Below are 22,349 nucleotides of genomic sequence, written 5' to 3'. Positions count from 1 at the left end.
TTATATAAAGTTAACGAATGCTTTTTGTTTATTTTCAGATTGCTTCTGCCTGATTCATACGCAGTGCCATTGGCTTTTGTAAGTTGACATTTCAATTTTTTTTTAATCCTTCTCCCAAAACTTTGTCTTCTCTAATCACACAAGAACACATTTCTAGAGGTCCTGGAACAAGATATGGGGCAAAAAATTTTAAATTAGGTTCTTATGTTATTATTTTAAGGTTTATTTTACCTTTTTTAGATGGCTAGTAGGTAACAGATGCTTTGGGGAAGTTTGACCTATCCATTGTGGGCTAGGAGCATCTGTTTCTTGGAGGGACGTCCCTCCAGGGTCATGGTAGGTGGGAACAAAGGGCTGCCTGAGCAGCTAGGGTTGTATGTATGTCCAAAGTTTCTATCCTAAATCATCTTTGTGACATCTTTGATTTTTTGATGAAGAATTGAAATATGCTAAACCAATTTTAATGACATATGGTTTGTTTTTCATCTTAGCAAGAGGTGAGTATCATTATAAAGTAACATAATGAGGACTTGCATTATGGTAATTCCTAAATCAATATTTTGTACATTGTTCTAGCATGTTCTATTGCACCTATTTTGAGGCCACCAGAAAGACATATACCTTTAATACAGTTTTCCTCAGAGTAGCTGCCTCGACATGGTCATTTCCTGGGGTATTAGTTGGTATATGGAAAAAGACACTGTGATCATATAAGTTGGGGAAAAACTGAGATAAAATTAGACTATTTTATTTCCAGCAACTGATTTCCTGAAAAGGGCTTTGATTTGTGGTATTTCTCAAACGTGTCACTGTGCAACCTCTGAGTCACCAGTTATAGCCAGGTGACCACTTCTTCCCCCGCACTTTGGTTACCTCACTGGTACAAGCCTTCATCATCTGTTTTATTGCCATTGATCCTACCTGGTCTCCATGCTTTTACACTTTCTCCTCTATGACACATTCTCTAAACAGCAGCCAGATAAATTATTTAACTGTAAGTCTGAGGTTACTTTTCTACTCCAATGTCTCTAGTACCTCCGTATGTCACTTACAGAGGCCGGTCAGCTCTTACCATGATAAGGGGCCCTGTTACCTTGGGCCTAATTTTCTTTCTGGCCTAATCTTTTGCGGATCCCCTTCCCTGACTACTTCAGCTATACCAATTCTCTTGTTCTTGCATCAGGTTTTACATTTAGTGTTCCCCCAAAGTAGCCACGTGACTGGCTTCCTTCCTTCAGATGTTCCCTAAATTTTTAGGTGATCCCTAAATTGTCATCTTTTTACTGAGACTGCCCTGATCAACCTATTTCAAGTCTACACCGTTTTCCTTGACTTATCCTCCAAGACTTTCCTGTGCCTTCGTTACTTTACTTTCCTAATCACCATCTGACAGTGCCAGGGGAAAGGTTGCTCAGTGGATACTGTTTGAATGAATGACCATTTCATCTGATTTTATTGAAACGTTATCTTTGACCCCCCAAATTGAGATAGTTTAAACTGTCTGAAAATAAAAACAGTTTTTGAAAATATGTAGGATGCAACTAAAGCAGTGCTTACAGGAAAATTGATAGTATTGAATGAATATAATAGAAGAAAGCTCTAAAACCAATAATGTCGGTTTTGACTTTGGGAAATTTTTTCAAAAAAGAAAAATCTAAAACAAGCAGAAGAAAATAAATAATAAAAATTAGAGAAGTTAACAGAGTTGAAGTCAGGAAAAGAGTGGGGAAAAATCAGTAAAAGGAAAGGCTTTGAAAAGATCAATAAAATGATCTTGAAAAGATCAATAAAATGATCAAGTTTTAACCAGGCAACCAAATGAAAAGAATACACAAATTATTAGAAATTGAAGGGGGGTTATGTTACTGATGCCATGCGTATTTTAGGACTAATAAACGAATATGATAAACAACCCCAAGCCCCTAAATTTCATAAGTCAGATAAACTAGACCAATTCTTTGAAATACAAACAACCAAAACTCACTCAAGGAGGAGTAGGTAACCTGAATAGCTTTATATCTATTAAAGAAATTCAGATAATAGTAAAACAGTCTGCATGGAAGAAACCAGCAGACCCAGATGGTTGTACTTATGAATTATAAACAGTAACCCATAGGACAAAAAAAGAATCAACTAGCATTGAGATGAACTATCAAATACATACATACATACACATTTATATATATACATACATACACATACACATAAATACACATATACATACCCATGTGAGAGGCAAGGGATAAATGGAAAAATCTCTACCTTCAACCTGATTTTCCTATTACTCTAAAACTCCTCTGAAAGCTAGTCAATTAAAAAATCAAAGGGGAAATTAATATTATGAACTAAATGAAAAATTTCGAAATAACTAAAGCAGTACTTAGAGGGAAATTTATAGTATATAGACCTAAATTAGAAAAGAATGATCTCAATGACTCAATGTATGGGTTTGTCACATGTGTCTTCAGGTATATGTCTTATATTAGAAACCATGTTTGTTTCGTGTTGTCAGAGAAGGCAGAATTAGGGATGGTTACCAAAAGACAAATCTCAGTTGTTTATAGGAAAGAAAAGATCATCAAGCTTCCCCAACTACAGGCTAACTTCCTTTAGTGAGACATGTTCCCTTGGACATTCTTAAAAGTTCTTTGCAACTATTTCTGAAATAAATGACAGTAAGGAAAAATATATTTCTTAGAATTAACAGTCTGTAATTAACATGCATATTTAAGATACGATATTGTTAAGTAGCTAGTGTAATGCAAGAATGAGCAGTAACTTATAAAAATCACAGAACTAGTCTGGGGATATAGCTCAGTGATAGGGTGCTTGCCTAGCATGAATAGGGCCCTGGGTTTGAACCCTAGCACTACAAAAAAAATAATAATAATCCCAAACCTATAGAATTAGAAGGCACTTAAGTGACTTAAATGGTGTTTATTCAGACAACAGAGGCCTCAGCTCTCTGCCTCTTTAGTGGGAATGCCTTAGATGTATTTACAAAAGGGGAGAAAGGATCCATTTAAGTTTGCAAATGAACAAAAGCAGTGATGAAGAACTAAATCCCTGAATGATATATTCAGAATTCACAGAAAAATTTTAAGCTCAAGGATAATCAGAAATATACCAGAAGGACATCCATATTAGCTAAACGGTTCAATAAATGTCACCTCCTCTCCAAAGACTTTTCTGATTCTCTCAGACTCTCTGTCTCTGCCTGTGTTCCCATAGCAATCTGTACACCCTATACTATAACATCTACATGCCACTGTCCCCTGATGGGGCGTTATAAAAAAATGAGACATGGAGTGAAAAATGAGACTTGCTGTTGGCCACAGCAGTCTTTTCTTGTGCTGGAAAGTTTATCTGTTGCTTTTGTGATGACAGGCTCAATCGCAAGAAGATATGTATAAAGCACCATCCACATACAACAAATACTATTCCCCTCCCCCCATCATGTAGTAAGTCTGTGAATTTCTTCCTGTTATCAATGCATTTCTACTTGAAATGATAAAATGGCAAAAAGTAAAGCTGAATTGTACAGAAACCACACTGCTGTTTTATAGCAAAGATTTGCCTTAAATAACTTTAAAAAGGATACTTCAATTAGTGTTTCTGTTTTGTAGTTTCTCTTTATAACAGTTTGATTTGGGCTCATTAGATGGTCCCTATTAAATCCTAGACTTGAGTGCTAAACTTTTAAGGTGAGAGGGCATCATGCAATCTAGGTGCTGAGAGTTAAATTTTATGTCTTTCTGAAAAGGAAGAATATTTTCTCAAATTTTACATGGATTTGATTTTCAACATTGATGATAGTCACCATATGCTAACATGGTATAGGTGCTTTATACAGTTATCTAATATGGTCCTCTGTGAGCCCAGTGAGAGAAGGGGGTATTAGTCCTCTTTTATAGATGGAAAACTGGTCCACTGAAAATATTGTTAATTGCTTTATTTTTAAAATTAGTAAATGGTGACAGTTTTGGTCCTGGAGATTAAATCCAGGGGTGCTTGACCATTGAGCTACATCCTCAGTCCTTTTTATTTTATTGTGAGGCAGGGTCTCACTGAGTTGCTTAGGGCCTCACTAAGCTGAGGCTGTTGTTAGAAATTGCAATCCTCCTACCTCAGCCTCCTAAGTTGCTAGGTTACGGGTATTGCTAGGCCCTCAGCCTGTGACAGTACTATTTAAATGTCAATCCTGACTCCAGAGTTCCATGTTCTTGAACACTACCTCGCTGAATAAGAGTGGCATGAAACATTAGACTTAAAATTGACTAGATTACTTAAAGGAGTTATGGCAAGAAAAGTTTAGTGAATAGTCTATCCACAGTACACAGTAGCCAGGGTAAATGGAAAGGGCATGGGGTTTAAGGACAGAACACTTTGAGTTTTAACTCTGCTGGTTAGTTCTGGGACTTTGGCAAGTCCATTTGCCTCTCTTGAGCCTATTTTTTTCTCATTCAAAAATAGATTAATAAAACCATCTACCTCAGCTGGTTGTGGAGAAGATCAAATTGAAAATATTTCTAAGTGCTCTGTAAATGCTTCTGAAAGATATATAAATGAAGTGATGAGTATATTTGGTCATTTGCCACAGACTTTCTTTAAGTGATGAATTTTCTGAGTGCTTTTAGAAAATAATTTGATTTATGGGAACTTAGCGAGTTTCCAGAGAACCTCTTTTGAATCACAGAATGACCTATGATTATATAAAGAAGTTGTCTTTCTTCAATGAGACACACAATGCTTATTTCCCAGTACCTTGTTAAGGGAATTTTTGACAGATATTTGTCTCCATTTTGGAAGATAGGCTGAATGTGTCCCCCAAAGCCCAAAGTGGGTAGATAGCAGAGTTGGCTTTATAATTCCTAATTGGATGTTCAAACCGCCTTTGTCGCAAGCTACCTTTCTTGTCCATTTAAGAATTGTGTATTTTCTAAGATCATTTATGTCCCAGCTTGGAAATAAGTGAAAGTTTTCTTTCTCCTTGAGACCTGTTGAGCCTCCTCTACAAAATGGCAGCCAGAGATGGATAATCAGTGAATTGATGACTTGAAGGTCTCTGATGATCCCTCAGGTCAGTCCTGAGGCTTACGAATAGGTGTGTGGAAGGTTGTGTTCTTCCACAAGGAATGAGCTCTCCATACCTTTCATTCCAATATTGTTTATTTTCTTTTTGGGTTAGGAATTTTGCGACTTAATCCATCTATTACCATGTTTACTCAGGATGAGTGACAGAAATGGAATAGAGCATAAGGAAAGGAACACATTTTATTACAGGCTTTCCTGAAAGCAGTGTCAAAGAAGCCATTCGGAATTCAGGGGCAGCTTCAGGAACCTTTTAATTGTATTTGTTCAGTGTAGGTAACCAGTCGAGATAATTTGTTTTCTTTCTGATTCCGTCTTGCTGACCTTCCTCACTCCCACAAACACACACAGCCCTTTATACACTGGCTCTCATTTAGGAGCTTAGGTTACCCGGTTTAGGTGATTCTCTGGATCAAATTTTTTTTAAAAAGAGAAAAAAAAAAAAAAACCCTCACGGTTCTTTCTTGGTTCCATTTTGTTTTGCAAACAGCATTTATGCAAATTAACCTTTACCTTAAATTGAGGGGCCTTCACTGCAGATCACCCCTTAGAGAAACCTAGAAAGTACAGCTTTGGGTTCATAACACAGCAATAAGCTACTGGTATACCCGGTCAGCTGCTGATTATAACAGATTAGCTTTACCAAGGTAGTGAACTGATAGGAGCTTCACCCACAGCCCTACTGTAACACTACTGCGACAGACTAGGAATAAAGATTCCAGATCCTTTGGGTCCTGTGACATGAAAAACATTGCAGATTGTTCAGCGAGACCCAGACTGTCCCTTGTGAGGTTGCATGGTGGAGGAAGAAAGGGAGAGTGAGAGGGAGAAGTTTATTTATGGAATGTCAGGGGGCCATTGAGGCTCAGCAGGCCCTAGAAGCAGAGGACTTCCCTCAGTGCTTGTTTTCTCCCTCTGACCTTGGATGAACTAGTGCACAGTATATTATGCCGGTTGATTGTGCTGGTTTGTCATGGTTAGCATTCTGGACTGTCACTGGAATGTAGGAAACGGATGAATTTGAATTGAACCATGCGGTGGTCCGCTGGGCCCTCTTGGAGTCTCAAGGAGACCTGTCGCTGTTTGTCTGGGCTGGGCCTAATGAAAGCAATGGAGGGAGAGAGAGGTGGGCCTTTGATCTCTTTGTTGCAGCTGCTCCCTGGGAACTCACTGAAATCAATGCCCTGTTTTCCTGAAGGAATGAATGGCTCTGCCTAACTAGCTTTGTGAAGCCCTGGGGAATTCACTGCCTCTGTTTATTGACAGCTGAAAAGGAGCACATGGGGTGGAATAGACCTTCTTGTGAAAACCAGGCACAGGGAAAATTAGACCTCAATTTAACACAGAGGAATTTGGAAATTCACCCCAAAGGAGACGGGAGTTTCTCATGCTTACATTAGAATGACTCAAGTTTGGGGCTAGTGTGCAATGAACAATGAAGGTTTTGTCACAACTATGTTATAAGTAGGAATATGGTATGCATAATAAATGATGTTAAGTAGAAGTTGACTCAACACCCCCCCTTCTTTTTTTTTAAACCCAGACATAGAGAAAGACAAATATGAACCATGATATAATCAGGCGATGCTTTTATTTTTGCTTTAGGAAGAAAAATTTTTAAATGATACTTAAAATAAGCCTTCATATTATATTCAAATCCTCTAAAATGAGTCTTTCATTTATGTTTCAAAACATCTTCAAACTTGGGATCTAAGTTCCCCTCATGCTGTGATTCATGCCACTCCGTATTGTGTGCATTTCATGGGAATATTGCTATGTGGCATTTATTTTTCAAAATTTATACTCTTAGGATATTGTAACTGAAAGTCTGTGTCAAACATAAATGAGATTGATAAATAGACCAGGATAGCACCCAACATCATAAATCTTAAAATTAGCACCTTCCTTTTCAAAACTAGTAAAGAAAAAGTCTTGAATTCATCACAAGGAAAAATCACCATCCCTCACTTGCTTGATTTCCCAGGAAGAATTTATGGCTTCTTCCTTTGGCCCCAGCCCTTTGTGCACACCTCGGTTATAGCACTTAACACATTGCCCTGTAGCTCTTTGTTTAAATGTATTCTTTTAGCTGGAAGTAAAGCAGCTGTGCCGTATTCATTTTTATATCTCTGAGCCTAGCAAAGCTCTTGGCTGTAAGTGTAGCTGGATGTGTGGCGATTGACGGCTCCCTGAACATTCCTTTGAACACAGTTACTTATCCAGGCTTCAACTGTGAATACTAAATTTTAGGAAAACCTGATTAGTCTCTTGTCACTTGATCAGCACTATTGCTTTTTAAAAAATCTTTCCTTTATGGAGAATTATTAAAACAATTTTTTGGTGTGGCAAGTTTGTTGGGCAGTCCATCAACCTCTAGAAGAAGGCATTAAAAGTGAATGGCATTATCCTTTTCAGAACCAGGCTCTCTGCTCAATTATTCTTTTCTAAAAATAAACCTCAACGTAATGCTTAGATACATTCATTTAGAAGATGAAATAGCTTGTAATGAAGAATTTTGTAGACTTTCACTTGACCAAATTTAGTGATTTAGTGATTGAGATGGATAAAGCTTCCATGTTGTATGACTTAATTCTATGATGTAATGTTAAATAATGCAAAATAAAACATCCTTTGGCAATTTCTTTAACCAGATTTACTACCACTGTGTGCTATGAATTCCTTATCAAAGGAAGCAAAGGCTGACTACTCTGATTTCACAGGACCCTAGGACAAACCCGATTTCTGAGCTATTCTCAGGTTACAATTTCTTTTTTAAGCCTGAGCTTAAGTGGGAAATAGTTCTCAGCATTCTTTAGGAAAATAATATCTTAAAATCATAATGGAAATGTTTAGAAGATGTCGGGGGGGGGGGAGTAAGCACACAGGCTGGCTAGAACTTTGCCCCCTTGTCATTTTTTTTTTAACCACCAAGATTATCTTTTTAAAGAAATGTATTTGGATTTTTATTTTGATTAAAGGTAGAGATGAAATTTGAAATAGAGGTGTACAGATCTGTGCACTGTGATGGGAACTCTGTAGGGGAACAGATTCACGAGGTTGTAGGAAGAGGGTTGATTGAGCAGGTTGTCTCACTGCTGAGATCTGAGATTCCTTCCAAAATAGGAAAGTACCATGGCAGTGAGCATTGTAGACTCTCACCTCCTTAAGCACTTAGTTGTAGATAAGAAAGCATTAAGCATAGCACTTAGCTTTTATAACTGGCTGCTTAGTTCTCCCAGTTTTGGAAGTAATTTGGTGTGACATCATACCAAAGTAGAGTAGAGGGAGGAGAAGGAAATGACACCGCACTTTTCCATTTGATAATTTAGCTTTCAGCATGAGGTGTGTCTTCATCTGCATCGGTAGAGCTACATCCAGACCAAGGCAGCGACTGCCACTAAAAATTGTGTGCTTACTCTGTTTGTAGAATCAGAACTTCAACTGTAGCATCCCCACAAAAGAGCCTTCTCCCTGTCCCCCAATATCCAAGAATAATTTCAAGGAATTTAAGGGTTAATACCTCAACATAGGTTTGGAGATCAACATATAATTGGTCTCTATGCTTATATGTGCATTATTCCACTTAGACAAATTTCCCAGTAGAAAGATGCCAGATTCTTTCCTCTTAGATGGCTTCTCATCTGTCCATACTGACTTGCTCACGTAGCTGGCCGTGGTGGCCTGTGATCCAGCTACTCAGGAGGCTGAGGCAGGAGGATTGCAAGTGTGAAGCTAGCCTGAATGACTTAACCAAGACCTTGTCTCAAAAAGTGAAAAGAACTGGGAATGTAGCTCAGTGGTAGAGCACCCCTGGGTTTAACCCCCAGTATTGGGTGGGCGGGGGGACAGGGTGTAGTCATGGACAATGAGACACCTTTCTTACCCATTAGGTTGGGCTAAAAGAAATGCTATTCTGAAATATAAAATTATTTAAAATTAGATTATATATAAGCTATATGGATGGCCTGGATATTATTACCATAAAAACCTTCTGTAATAACTCAGTATCTCATTTTTGTAATTAATCATCAGTACTAATGAGGCTATTAAAACAGTATGTGTTTGGTTTAAATGTTTACTTTGCAGCTTTGCTTTATTGGCTTTTTTTAGTGTGCCATTTTTCACCAAGGAAAGACCTCAGCTAAATAAAAGAAAAATAACTTGGCTCGCATTCAAATTATTATACCTGTAGCATTCATAAAATTCAGATTAGTAAGGTTTTTCTTTTCAAAAACCAAAAACTAATAACAGCCTTCTAGGGCCATGCATAAATGTGGACCTTCCAGAGGACATTGCGAGGTTGGTACTTCAATTGCATTGGACTCCTGGTTGGTAATGAATTTATATCAAGGTAAGGATTGACGGGTTTGAGTTATTATTTATATATTTCCTGTCTTTATTATTTTTACAGGAAAATATCTTTTTCAGTCTTTAAAAAATTCACTCTTGCCTCTCCTCCAGTTGCCCTCCCATCTCTCTCCTCCTGAAGTGAATCGCTGGATATCTTACGGTCAAGTGCAGTCCTCCAGGCTTCTTCCTATAGGACTAGTCTTGACTTTGAAAAAATATTGGAGTTACACTGTGTTGGGGTGTTTTGTTTTTGATTTTGATATTTTGCCTCTTGGTGGCCTGCTCAGGATTGTGTCCTTCTCCAGGCATTCTTAGTTGGCACTCTGAAAAGGTTCTCATTATCCTCTCGATTCCGCTTGAGGCTATGACATATTTTCACTTCAGGTCTCTGAAAAATAATGGCATACCCATGAGTGTTTCCTGCTTGCCAGACACAGTGCAAATAAACACTGTACTTAAATTAACTCATGGAATTCTCAAAAGGGTCTTATGATGTAGGTGGTTGATTATCTCCATTTCACAGGTGAGAAAGCCGAGGAAGAGAGATTGAACAAATTACGTGAGGTTTCTTAGTGATTCTAGGTGACACCAGGATTTAGATCTTGTCTTTCTGACATCATAACCATGCTCTTGACCACGTTGTTAGCTGTATCACCACTCTCACATGAAAAACCCTTTCTCGTGACTTAAAGGCATGCCTCTGGAATATTGCCATATGGTACTAGGGCATTTAATGGAGAGGCTTTGACCTTGGCAGTCTGGAGCTCCTATTCTGCTTACATGGTCTATTATAGTTCTCTTAATGCTTCCTTTTAACATTTTGCTCATGTTTTCCTTTAGGGTTGCTCTTAGGTCTGACGTGGCCTCTGCTTCAGGTCACGTCTAAAACTCATCCATACCTGGCATAGAAAGGTAAGTGTGCCTTCTCTCAGCCCTGGGATGCCTGCATCCTCGACTCTTCTGGGGCTAGTTGTGACTGTGCTCATTCTCTCCCTGCCTCAAAGCCCATACCAGAGCCTTTCCACCTTTGTACAGAGGGGGATATGATGTTCTGGAAAACACTTCCTGTCAAAGAATTTGTATTCAAGGAACTTGAGGGAAAATGGATTGTGTGATAAGATTAGGAACTTATGAAACCCTATCTTTAAAAACCAAGAGAACATGATAAAAACACCATTGCTATTTATTCACAATATGTTAGAAATAATGGGTATTGTACAGTTGATTTGTAAGGTATCATGATTTGCTTATTAGAAACTTTGTGATCTTCCTCTCTTATGTATGTGTGTGTGTGTGTGTGTGTGTGTGTGTGTGTGTGTGTGTGCTCATATACATGTATTTTTTGTTTGTTTGTTTTTGCACAGTACAAACACTAGGAACAAATTAGGGTGTTATCTTTCAGTTAGAATTCTATACCAGATATGTAACACATAATTCAAAGTCTCTAAATCATCCTCCCAAAGTCATAATGTGGGTTGATTCTCAATTTGCATATCTTCTATCCAAACTTACTGAAGTTGTGAAGTAGGTAGTTCAGGTGTTTATTTGAAGGAATTCATGGTTGGCAGAGTCCCCATTATACAGTAGAAGTTTTTATTTCTTATTTTCCACATTCATGTGGAGATTGACTTGTTTTAATCGCTCATTTCAAGATAATGATCCCTAATTCTAGCTTTAAATGTCCTATCCAACATTTTTGTGGTTTCCCCCCATAACATGTATCAGTTCTATGTCCAGCTCATTCCCCCTCAAGCCCCTTTCACCCTTCCCTTCCCTTGTTTTGCAGCTTTTGTGCTATTGCTCAACCATAACTCTTGGCCTCTTTCCATATGTGTTTTTTTGCAAAATGTCCCTGACTGAGGCCATATTTTATAACCCCAGTCTTTTATGTAAGTTTTCTTATAATCTATCTTCCATTCTATTTCTCCTGCAAAACGCTCACTAGATGAACCACTTCCCCCTTTATTGTATGATTTTTGAGGCTAACTTCCAGAAAGGCCCACAAGCACCTCATGTGGAAGGCTGAGGAGAGTATTAGTTGTTCTCATTTAAATTCATACCCTGCTCTCCAGATGATTCAAACCGGTCTACTTCCCCACCAACACATTCTTCTGAAGGAAAAATTTAACGAAATCTAGAAACGCAGAGATAATAATACAAAGTTCTTTTCAAGCATGTGTGGCCATGGAGTGGTGATCCACATTAAAGAAAGATGATTGAGTCCAGTATTTATGCTCTGCTTACTGTTAAGTACATTGTGTCCAAAATAAGTTGTTTGTAATTGTGAGCTCACCTGCTGTGTAGAATCACTTCTGACACTTATTCACAGGCCACATCTGCTTTGTACATCTACTTTAGACTCTGTGCTTGTCATTGTACCACTCTGTGTACACATATAATATACTCTTGCAACAGCTCTGCAAGATAGATCAATGTCCCCATTTTATGTCAAAGGAGACTTGGGCTTAGGAAGTCCACTTGGCTGAGGTCACACACTTTCCAAGTAACAGAGCATCTTTCAAACTCAGTTTTTCCCCCTGTACCACAGTGTCCTTCTGAGGTTGCATCTAGAATACTGGAATGTGGTTAGTCCTTTAATCCTAAAAGCACAACCTGGTATTAGTAGAATGTGCTTCCCACACAGTGGAAGAAGTAGAGTAAAATGCATCATTTTATCACTTTTTAGGTAAGGAATGTTATTATCTAAGGAATATTAAAACTTCTTCCCTTCTCTATGAGCAAATAGACAAATAAAAAGTAAAGAGAAAAATAGTTGGGATCATAATAGAGAAGAATGTTTAATAGTATTAAAAATTAGCCAATAAAGCACATTCTCCATCTATCTTCAAGTTAGTGCTAACAAATATGCATGACTATGCTATAACAAAGAGTACTTTATTTGGAGAATAAATTGATCCACTATGTAGCATGTACCAAGGTAATATTTTTCTTTTTTGTTTCAGCAGAAATTAAAAAGGTTCATAAAACAAACACTCCCCATGTAAACTGAGACCACATTAGGATCACAGTCATTTTACGTTGTTTCCCTAAAATGGTTCTTATTTGCCTCATCCAATCAACTCGTGTGTATGAGTTTGCAAGTTCTGACTTAGGAAGGATTTAAAACTTTCTGAGAACAGTTTTATAGAGAAACCTAAGTTCAGTTACAGCTTTTTATTTTTTTTGTTCACAATTTTGTTGTTAGTAGTTTTTTGTTGTTGTTGTTTTGTTTTGCCATGAGGATTATAGTGTATCCATTTTAATGTATTTAACTGATAAATCCAGGAGAATAGTCTGTGTGTGCTGTCTGAAGTCTCCATCTATAACATAGGCCTTAACTTACTGCTGTCCTGCTTAAAGAACTTTCAATGGTTCTGATTAGACAGGTCTCTGGGTTGCAGTTGACAGAAACTAATGGGAACATTAAAGAATTCCAAACAGGCAAGTGACAGGAACATATTTGCATGTTAGAAGAATCACTCTGACAGCAGCTTTGTGATTAGAATGAAGGAGAGCCCGTCCAAAAACAGCCTGGGGAACAAGTATGGATGTCAGTCTTCAGTCTGCATGCCGAAACAGCCACTTCCACTGACCTGACTCCAGGCTCCTTATTTACCAGGCTGCTATATTTAAAAGAAGTCACACACAAGTTTGGACCTCCAGAGTAGACTGTCCTCCTTTCTCCAGTATCCCTCCCCCTTGCAATCTCCCCACATTTTTGGGCACCACAGATTTGAAAAGTAGTCTTCTATAGAGAGCTGTCCTCGTTGGGTGGAGGAGTTTGGGATAGGAATGTGTGTGCTCACCGCTCACCAACCATCTTTGTCTCTCCTTTGGGTCTTACTAGTCTGGTGTGACAGGGAAAAGAGCCAGCAGAGGCTAGACCCTTATGAAACCAGAGCGCCCCCACGCCCCCAGTCTTGGCTTGTTTTGGTTTGCCAGTCCTCTACCTGCTTGCCCAACACCCTTAGCTTTCATGTTCCCTATCTGTGTGATCTTGTTAGGGATATGTTTTGATACAACATGCCCACCGTCCTTGGAACTAAAGCAGATACATGGGGCTTTGTGCTTCAAACTCCAGGGACCATTTTGACAAACTCTGCTCTGTGATGGGCACTTTTCCCCCACGGAATCCTCCTCTTCCAGGTCATCTTCCCTCTGGATGTGCCCTACACCCTGCCTGGCCTTCAGGATTAGTGATGTGCCCATTTGGCAGGAAAATGGGGCTCCCTAATTGCTTAAGCTTGCCTGTACGAAGTTCTTCTGGCCAGAGCAGTCCATACTAATAGTTCTTTCTACGTTATGGCCGAAGTGTCTTATTTAAAACCCTCGGTCTTCATTGGGCCTTTATAAACCTCTTCTGACGGTCTCAGATGTTCAGCCACAGACTGAAGTGGAATTTGCTTAGAAAATGCCACTGACCTTGGAGTCTGAACACTGCCCCTGTCCGAATCATTGGCGCCTCCAGGACCTATCATTTCTGTAGCCTCTTTGAATTATCACATTTTGTCACAGGATTTATATCCTTTCTCTTAGGGAGAGAGCCTCCCCGCCCCCAGAACACCCTGGTTTCCTGCAGGCCATCATTTCCATCTTATGGAAATCAGCTCCCTGTCCCAGCATATTAGCCAGGGAAGGATGTCCAGGCTTAGGAAACAGGGATGTCTGGGTCTCAAGACTCCCCTAACTCTGGGTCTTTTTCCAAATAGACTTCACTTTTTTATCCTCTGTATGTATGTGTTTCCCGATTTGTTTGCTTTTAGCAGATCAGAGCATAAGATGAAGGCCTTAAAGATAACTTTACCTCTCCCTTTCTAGGTATTTGTCTAGGAATCAGAGGCGTTACTCTTGTGAGTATCTTCTAACATCTGCCCTTCCTTCCTTTCTTTATAGACCTAGGGTTGTCAAACACAGGACTGCCCTCCCCGCCCCCCCAATCACCAGCACCTTCGGAACCCTTCCTTCTCTGCAAAGCAGTTGTGGCCTTTTTCAAACAAACAAACAAACAACACTAGATGGGCTCCAGTTCCAGCAGTTGTAGCTAGTCAATCTCGTGGGTGGGCGTGATTCTAAGTAAGATTCTTAGCACCCTGTGGAGGCACCCACCAATCTGCATCTCAACCCAGAAAGTCTTTGAGATTATTCCCCATTAACAATCTCCATTTGAACTCCCTCCCCTATTCTGCCAACCTGGAGAATTTCATCTGGGTGAGTTTCAGGTGCCTCTTCTCACATAGTTTATGCCCTTGAACCTAGGGATTCCCATGGCGCCTAGAAGGTGAGGAACTGGCCTCTGACCTTCCATATATCACATTAGCCGTGTCTTGAAGCCTTGCAGCTGTCCTCCTCAGTGCCAGGAGTGGCGGCTGGGAACCTCCTGGAGCTTGAGTGCTCTCCCACACAGCTGTCCTCAAGGACTCGGTCGCTGCCTTAGGAAACAACAGGGCAAGACCCCCCCCCCCCTTGCTGGGGGCTGACGGATCCTTTTCCTTTCCAGGCCCAGGGTGGGGGATGGGGAGTGGAGGGGACAGTGTCTCTTTTTTCACCCTCTTATCCGCCGTGCCCTCCACTCCCAGCAGTCCTGCAGAATTTCCTCACTGGATTTAGATATTAACAAAGACTTCTTGAGGCTGCCCCTGCCTTCAGCTGGGCCGAAATACAAGGGGTGACAAATCTGCCACCTGTTTTAAGCGAGAAAGGGAAATTTTTAGATGGACAAAAAGTAAAATTCCCAAGTTGTATTGCCGTGCTGTTTGGAGACGGTAATAAAGGCAGAAAACTCTGCCCAAGGGTAGGTCACTATGGCAAGTAAGAGGAGGAAACAGATTCGAGAGACAACAAGTTCACAGACCCCCGTACAGCTTAATCAGGGAGAAAAATCTAGTGTGACTCCAGAGTTTCTGACTTTGTAGAGACTGGGAAGTTACTGTGAAGGGATTGACTTTCAAATTAGCACAGGACCAGGCAAATTAGCACAACTTCTAGGCCTTAGGTTTCTTATTTAAAAAAAAATAAAATAGGCTAACACTGCCCACTTAAAACATGGCCACCATCTCATGAGCATCTACTAATCATGGCTAAGATACACAGTGGTGCTGGGGGAGGAACTAGCTAGACGGTTGGAGTGTGAAGCTCTGATCTAGTGACAGTGAGGGGCACGGGCACAGGGAGGTATCTACAATGAGAGGTTCAGGAGGAATGTGGGTGCCTTTGTCTGGAATTTGAAAGAAAGCTGAGGATTGAAGATGGAAATTTGGGAGGCCTCTGACCTCAAGAAGTAGTTAAAACTTTGAGCTGTGCATGAGAATTCCCAGGGAGTGTCCATAAGTGAGAGGGTAGGGGGCCAGGTGCCAGGCCCACAAATCTGTTTAAATTCCATGTGTTCCTTTAACAACATGCCCCTCTGTGGTCATTGTTTGGAGGTGAATGTGCATATCCCACTTAGGGTCTCCGGTTCAAAGATAGAATCTCATTGTTCACCATGATCCATCTGGCCGCAGTAAGATGTCATTGTCTATGATCTACCAAATCCCGTGGGCTCCTTTCCTTCTGCAGTAAAAGTCTTTCAAAAATAAGACATTTCCGAGAGACTTCAAAAACAAACCTGGCACGTCTACAGTCTAAAGGACTCTCTTGTTGAAAACCAGGAAAGACTTCCCAGTGTCAGGGGTTGCCCATTTCTTTCCCTCTCAAATCACTGGAAATAAAGTCAGCTTGAAGAATTAACTTAAGTAATAAAACCAGGAAGAGCTAGATGTGAATGAGCTGAAACTGGAAGAAATCCTTTTGTTCATTTCAGGGGTTTCAGGGAGTGCTCAGCAGGCAGCTAAGCTAGTTCATTAACTGAGGAGAAGCGTGTTCTGAAGCAGGCGCCCAGAAAAACATATTGTGTGGCAAAAATGGACTCTAGAAATCATACACTCTAGAGTCATGAAACTTTTGTTTTTGTTAATGAATGGCTTCCCTTCGCCACACAAAAAAATCATTCATTTAAAACAATTAGCAAATCTATTTACCAGGAGAAGATTTCTTTGCTAGGAAAAATGTGATATTTCTGGTTACCCTGGAGCCATCGACCTTTAGAATTATTTGATTCTTATAGCGTCATTTTTACTACACACTTAAAAAAAGTTGACATTTGAAAACCTTTTTCTCTGCTTTTGAAATCCAAATCCTAACTGAAGAGTCTGTAAGTGGCATCCTGTCCAACCGAGGTGTTTTTTTCTTGACTGTGTCTTTGCTGTGTTAAATTGTCATACGTTGCACAGGATGGTGCCCCAGGCCAGGCCTGTTGAGGGTCTCCGTTGCATTGTTAGTATGTACACGTCAGACATGCTGAGAGGGCAGGTGGGAGAGGCTGAAGGACTTGATCTCCTCCCTGCTAGGGCTCTCCTCTTTTACTAGTGCTGCTTCCACTGAACAGCCCTGAGAATAAGCTCCCATGTGAGCCCTCAGAGGCCAAGGAGTATTGTTGAGTTCAGAAAGGAATTGCTTTCTTTTTGTGATAATTTGAATATTTTGACAATGAAGCTAAGCTACTCTACTGCCTGGTTTGCTTACCTCACGTTCAGCGAGCTCTTTCCTGGAAGCCGAAGGGAGTCCGGCCTCTCTGAATACATAAGTTGGTATTGTCCACTTGTGAGCTGGGCAGACGCAAAGAATCATCTAGAAGATTTCTTTTGCTTCAGTGTTTTAAAGCTCTTGAAAAAAAGATACAAATGTTTAGGGACCACCTAATTAAACCACAATGGTAGATGTTGAGCATTTTGAGACAACAGGTGAACCATGCAGTTGATTTGTGAAGCTTTTGTACATGCAAAACAAAGAATAACTTCAAAACAGACTCCCCGGGTGATTCAAGTAACCTGGTCACCTCCAGTTTTATCCTGAACTTTGCTGGGTCATTTTTAAATGTTAGTTGTCTGACAAGGCCATATATATATATATATTTTTTTTCATTTTCAACTTAAAACACTGTTCTTTTGCAAAATAAATGGTCATAGCCCTTTTTTAAAAAAATAAAATTAAAGCAAGCATCCAAGTGAATAAATCACTTAGGTGAGCTAATTGGCTTTGTTTCATAATAAATTTATTTTTGTACAATTTAAGAGAACCCGAGCAGCTTTCCCCCTAAGAGGATCTACTGGTTGGAATAGTCTTAGTTGGAAGAAGTCAAGTTTTATAATTAATTGGAGCAGAGAGACTGGTTTCCAAGTGCTCATCAGGGTTGTGGTACAAAGCAGGTGGCAGACTTGGCTTCTGAGAATCTGGTAGAAACACAAGTTCTTGGGGCCCCATTTTACCATTTCAGTCTGTGCTAGTTTGCCATGTGGCCTAGGAATCTGTATTTCTAAAGGACTTCCCTGTTGATTCTCATGCACATCCAGGTTTAATAATCATGGACTATTTCATTAGGAGGTACCCTGCAAATTTGATAAACCTATAAGTCTATATGAAGCTTTTGTTGAAAGTGTCAACTGGATATTGCTGACTTTCTTTCGATTCATAATTTGTTTCAGGTTCTGTTACTGCGTGGATTTGCATACCTGTTTTATGGTATTTTAATACTGTTGGTTTAAAAGAAATACCATTTCCTCTGAGTGCTGTTTTGAATATTTTATGTAAGCAATTTCAAGTATTCTTTGTTTTACTCCCAGAAAGCAGGGAAAAACTTGAGCATGGTTCTAATCCAGTTGCAAGTAGGACAGAGGATATAATATAAGTAAAGATCACCCACCAAAATGCATGAAAAAGCAGTAGGAATTCTGTAGACCACCTCAGTGGTGTGTGTGTGTGTGCACTCATAAATGGAAGTTCAGGTTATAGTGTGATGGGGCGCGTGTTCTTCTAGCTTCATTCACTGAAGATGTGCAAGTCTCTTACAGGTTTGAATCTTCAGGCTTCTGAGAGAACTCCGTGGTTTGAATCTTCAGACTTCTGAGAGAACTCCGAGCCTGAGTTGTGGCTGATGTATCCTGTCACCCAGTAGGTATGCAAGTTTTAAATTTGTTTCTAGTTGGCCATGTTTATCAACAATTGTGTGGAAACATAGTGAACTAAGGACTGGCAAAGTGCTGGAAATTGTTTCTTTGGTTTACCGTGTGTATGCCTTAGATGGGTGTTAGCCAGTGATGTCCCAAGGTGTCTGAAGACAGGATGACCAACATGCAGGCAGTGTCTTCCCAGGAGCTGAAGGGAACAGGGAGCAGGATGGCACCAACTGAGGCTAAGCAAGCAGGGAAGGAAGCGCTACTTGAGACCCTGCTGTAGGCTACTGGGAAGGAGCAGCAGGCATGGCCCTGGGGGAAATTAGGACTCATTGTGAGCAAGGTGCCCGGCCTCCTCTGGGCAGCCAGGAGCATCAGAAGGCACACAGCAGCCGCCTGGACAGGCTGGCGGGGAGGGACCACACATGTGGATTGCAGGGACAGCTACTTAGAGAGTTCACATTCCTCCCCCATTGAACTGCCTCGATTGTAATGGTCTGTTAAACAAACAAAGGACCTAAAGCTGTGAATAGGGAGGAAAAAAACATAAGGTGAAAAGGAGGGAGGCTGTCTTGAGTGCTCCTCTCTTGAGGCTTGCTTTCCTGTCTCCCTAACATTCCTTTCCCCTTTCAGAGAAGCCAGGGTGGGAGCTTAGAAGAGTGACCTTGTTTCTATAGTGCAACTTCCAGTCCAAACGGAAACCCGTGGAATGTTTATCAGTTTAAAAAGAAAAGAAAATTAAAACAGACAATCTTAAAGGACTGGGGATAAATATTTGTAGACTTCAGATTTATTTCTAAGTGACCCGTGTGCCTGGCCCAAATAACTCAGTTATACACCCGGGAGGGGGCGGGTGGTCTGTGATGCTTGTCCTCTCTAGCGCAGTTGGTGGCTGAGCTGAGCTGTCCTAGCCTTTGTGGATTCCCAGTTTCCTGGAGAAGCCCACTTTGCTGTGGCCAGACCCCACCTGTCCAGCCCTCTCCCACCACTCCTGGTCCACACGCCCACAGCGCAGCCAGAACTAGCCTCCGCTCCAGGCTATGGCCTTTGCTCATGTCCATGTTCTCTACACCCCCGCCCCCACCCCTGCCTGTGGTTCACTGCCCTGCTACACCCCTAGACTCAGCTCAAATAGCCATCAACATTAAGTGAAGACATTCAGAATGGAAAAATAAAACCCATTATCTGTCATCCCATTCCCCAGACAGACCCATGTCTGCATTGTGTGTCCTTTTTCTGTTTTATTTAGAGATAATGCTGTCTTGGGATCAAAATGTGCACCAAGACCTGGGCATTCTTTCTAGAAAGTACAGACTAAAAGTTTCCTTTAAGCAATTTTGAACTCACAAATCTGACTTCCCCTTGTCTCTGTGACTGCTGTGCTTTTCTTAGCTTTTCTTCTTTCCTCAGGACAAACCTATATACCCACATGCTTCCTGAGAAGGAACCAGGCTTTTCTTTTCCCAGATGGTGGCCTTGCTAGGACAATAGGCCTACTGCTAATTAGAGTTCTGGTTCCTCCATGCCCTACACTCTAGAGTCCCAGGAAAAGAGAGCATGGCAGCCAGCTATAGAAGCAGACCCTAAGGGTCTAAAGGCCAGTCATCGAGGATTTATAGGGAGGGAGGAGGGGGATATATTTTCAGTTGTCACAAAGGAACAGTCCCCATCTCTGACTTTAATGATTAGAAAATCTGCTCCTAATACCAAAGGCTTTTGTCTGGATTTTGGGGCTCTCTGTCTACCCCCACCCACTCCAGACTACCTAGAGTCTCCATTAATAAATAGACGTCTTAAAACGGGACAGTGCGTCTCGGCTTGAGAGCCAGTCCTAGACTTAACACTTGCCTTCCTGGACGCACATGTCTCACTTGTAGACATTCGTCTATTTGTTTCGGAATATTCTATTTTAAATTCAATGTGGCGAGAGAGGAGGAATGTGAAATACTTAAGAGTCTGCAAAGATAGCTCTTTCCTCCCTTTGTCCCCACGAGGGTGAGCCTGAATAGCCATTGGTAGCAGCCCTGTGGCGCCGTCTGGGAATCTGAGCTACCAGCCCCTGCTCCACTCTGCAGGCAGAGGAAGGGCATTCGGCCAGTGGCCATGGGCCTGAGAGAGATGAAGTACTCTGTGCTGATGGATCCCTGGTCCCTGGAGTCCTTTCCTTCTGTGGTTTGGTTCCTTGGTCTTCTACAGCTCTGTGAGGCTCACATCCACTGGCGTGAGCCTTCCTTGTGGTTTCTCAGGGCTCCCTCCCATTCCGGTTTCCACAGTAGTATTGGCATTCTCTACCTGCTACTGCCTCTTCTTCCCCCACCTCTGTGTCCCCAGCAAGTCATGGCTAGGGTTGACTTTCAGTTTAGCTAATCTCTTCAATCTTTTGAACAATGTATAACAAAGAAAGACCCGCTGTAAAAGGCCTGCCTTCTGCTAGTGGATTAGGCCACCAAAGGGGTTTTTAAGCTGTCTTGTTTGTATCATCACAGGACATAAGTTAAATTTAGGAACATCTTATGTCTAGTTTTTGAACCGAGATTCCATTTTCGTTTGTTTATTTGTATCACTGCTATCTCACCCAAAAGGAAGCTGGGGAATTTAGAGGCAGGGGCTGCTTCTGTCTTTGGAGCTCTGAGAGCTGCATGCCCCCACAGGCCTGCCTCCTGTTCTGCAGTACCTGGTAGATCTCCTGAGGGAGGATCAGTCTAGCTGTGATCTGCCTGTCCAAGAGAAAACAAAGACCTCCTCACCCCAGGGCCAGCCCACTTTACCAAACCACCCTGGAGAGGAGAGACACTGGTGATCAAAGTGGTTCATGTGAGCTTCCTGACAGGACCCGAGGCCCCCATGGAAGGAAGGCTCAGTTATTTATAGTTACCTGAATAAGCCACATGCAGAATGGCATTCACCTCCCGAAAGCCAGAGGGCAAGGGTGTGCCTTGCACTGTCCTTTAGGGGAGGACCTCAGCCACTCCATGCTGTGGGTCTCCATGCCTGCCCAAGTTGCCCATGAGGCTTACACTCAGTGTGGAATTTTCCCTCTGGGACTCAGACTTACTTTCCATCTCTGCCATCCTCATCCCCTGATATCATCTTGATACCTTAAATCACATTCTGTCTTCTGGTATTTAGAAAGGCAATTGATTTTGTAATTTTGATTTTTATAACCAAACACCTTGTCAGACTTAATAATATTAATCTTGTGTGTGGATTCTCTGTGGTCTTTGATGTAGTCTTTCATTTGCAGATAATGAAAGATTTACTTCATCTTTCTGTTCTGCTTATTGCCTAATCACGTAATCCGCAGATTCTAGTACAACAGTGAGATATTCAATGGAAGCAGCGATGGCAACTTTGTCACGTTTAAGATAGTAAATTGTCACACTAACTTAAAAAACCTCTCCTCCTTCCTGGCTCTTGGTTTAACTATACGTTTTTAGCCATTTTATCTGGGAATGATTTTACCGTTAGTCACCGGGTGATATTAGCTGAGTTATAAAGGTGGCTTCAGAGTTAATCACTAGCGAGCATTAGAAATAGGTCACATGGAAAAATAGCAGGTACCCTCAAAATCAGCCACCTGCCAGATGCAGGTACTTAAGAATCATGGCAGGTATTAATTCAAATCTCTCCTCCATGGTCTGCCTTTCCCACTCCGAGCTGCCTGGTTCTGTTAGTTTGGTTTTGTGTTCATTTTCCTTTTCTCCTTTTCCCTTGGCACCTACTGATTTATAAGTAGAGAGCCATGGCAAAGCTGCTGGAAGCTTTGTAGACATAGTAGCAGGGCTTGTCAGGCAGCGCCAGTGAATCCCTGAGGAGCTCCCATTTGCCCTTGTCTTTTAGTAGAGTTTCAGGAAAAATGAGCTGTGTGCCTACATTCAATCCACCGTCTTTAGATGACTCACACTGTGAACAGAAGGTACC

General features: G+C 41.1%; 1 protein-coding gene across 6 annotated transcripts in view; it reads left to right on the top strand.

The window, feature by feature from the left end:
- PLAGL1 (PLAG1 like zinc finger 1) overlaps positions 1 to 22,349 on the top strand; it is a 51,063-nt gene that overhangs the window by 17,108 nt on the left and 11,606 nt on the right. For 2 of the 6 annotated variants that reach the window (XM_081295240.1, XM_081295237.1), the window contains exons 3-7: positions 39 to 78; positions 10,282 to 10,353; positions 14,260 to 14,291; positions 17,961 to 18,062; positions 18,327 to 18,430. The gene's annotated coding sequence lies outside the window, so the exon portion shown is untranslated. Of the gene's footprint in view, positions 1 to 38; positions 79 to 10,281; positions 10,354 to 14,259; positions 14,292 to 17,960; positions 18,063 to 18,088; positions 18,431 to 22,349 lie in introns of those variants that run through there. The other 4 variants (XM_081295241.1, XM_081295238.1, XM_081295239.1 and 1 more) reach the window with 3 other exon arrangements.

The sequence above is a fragment of the Spermophilus citellus genome, assembly GCF_964194105.1.
Source record: "Spermophilus citellus genome assembly, chromosome: 5".
Lineage (NCBI taxonomy): Eukaryota > Metazoa > Chordata > Mammalia > Rodentia > Sciuridae > Spermophilus > Spermophilus citellus.
The sequence above is the reverse complement of the archived record's forward strand: the minus strand, read 5'-3'. Positions and strand labels throughout refer to the sequence as shown.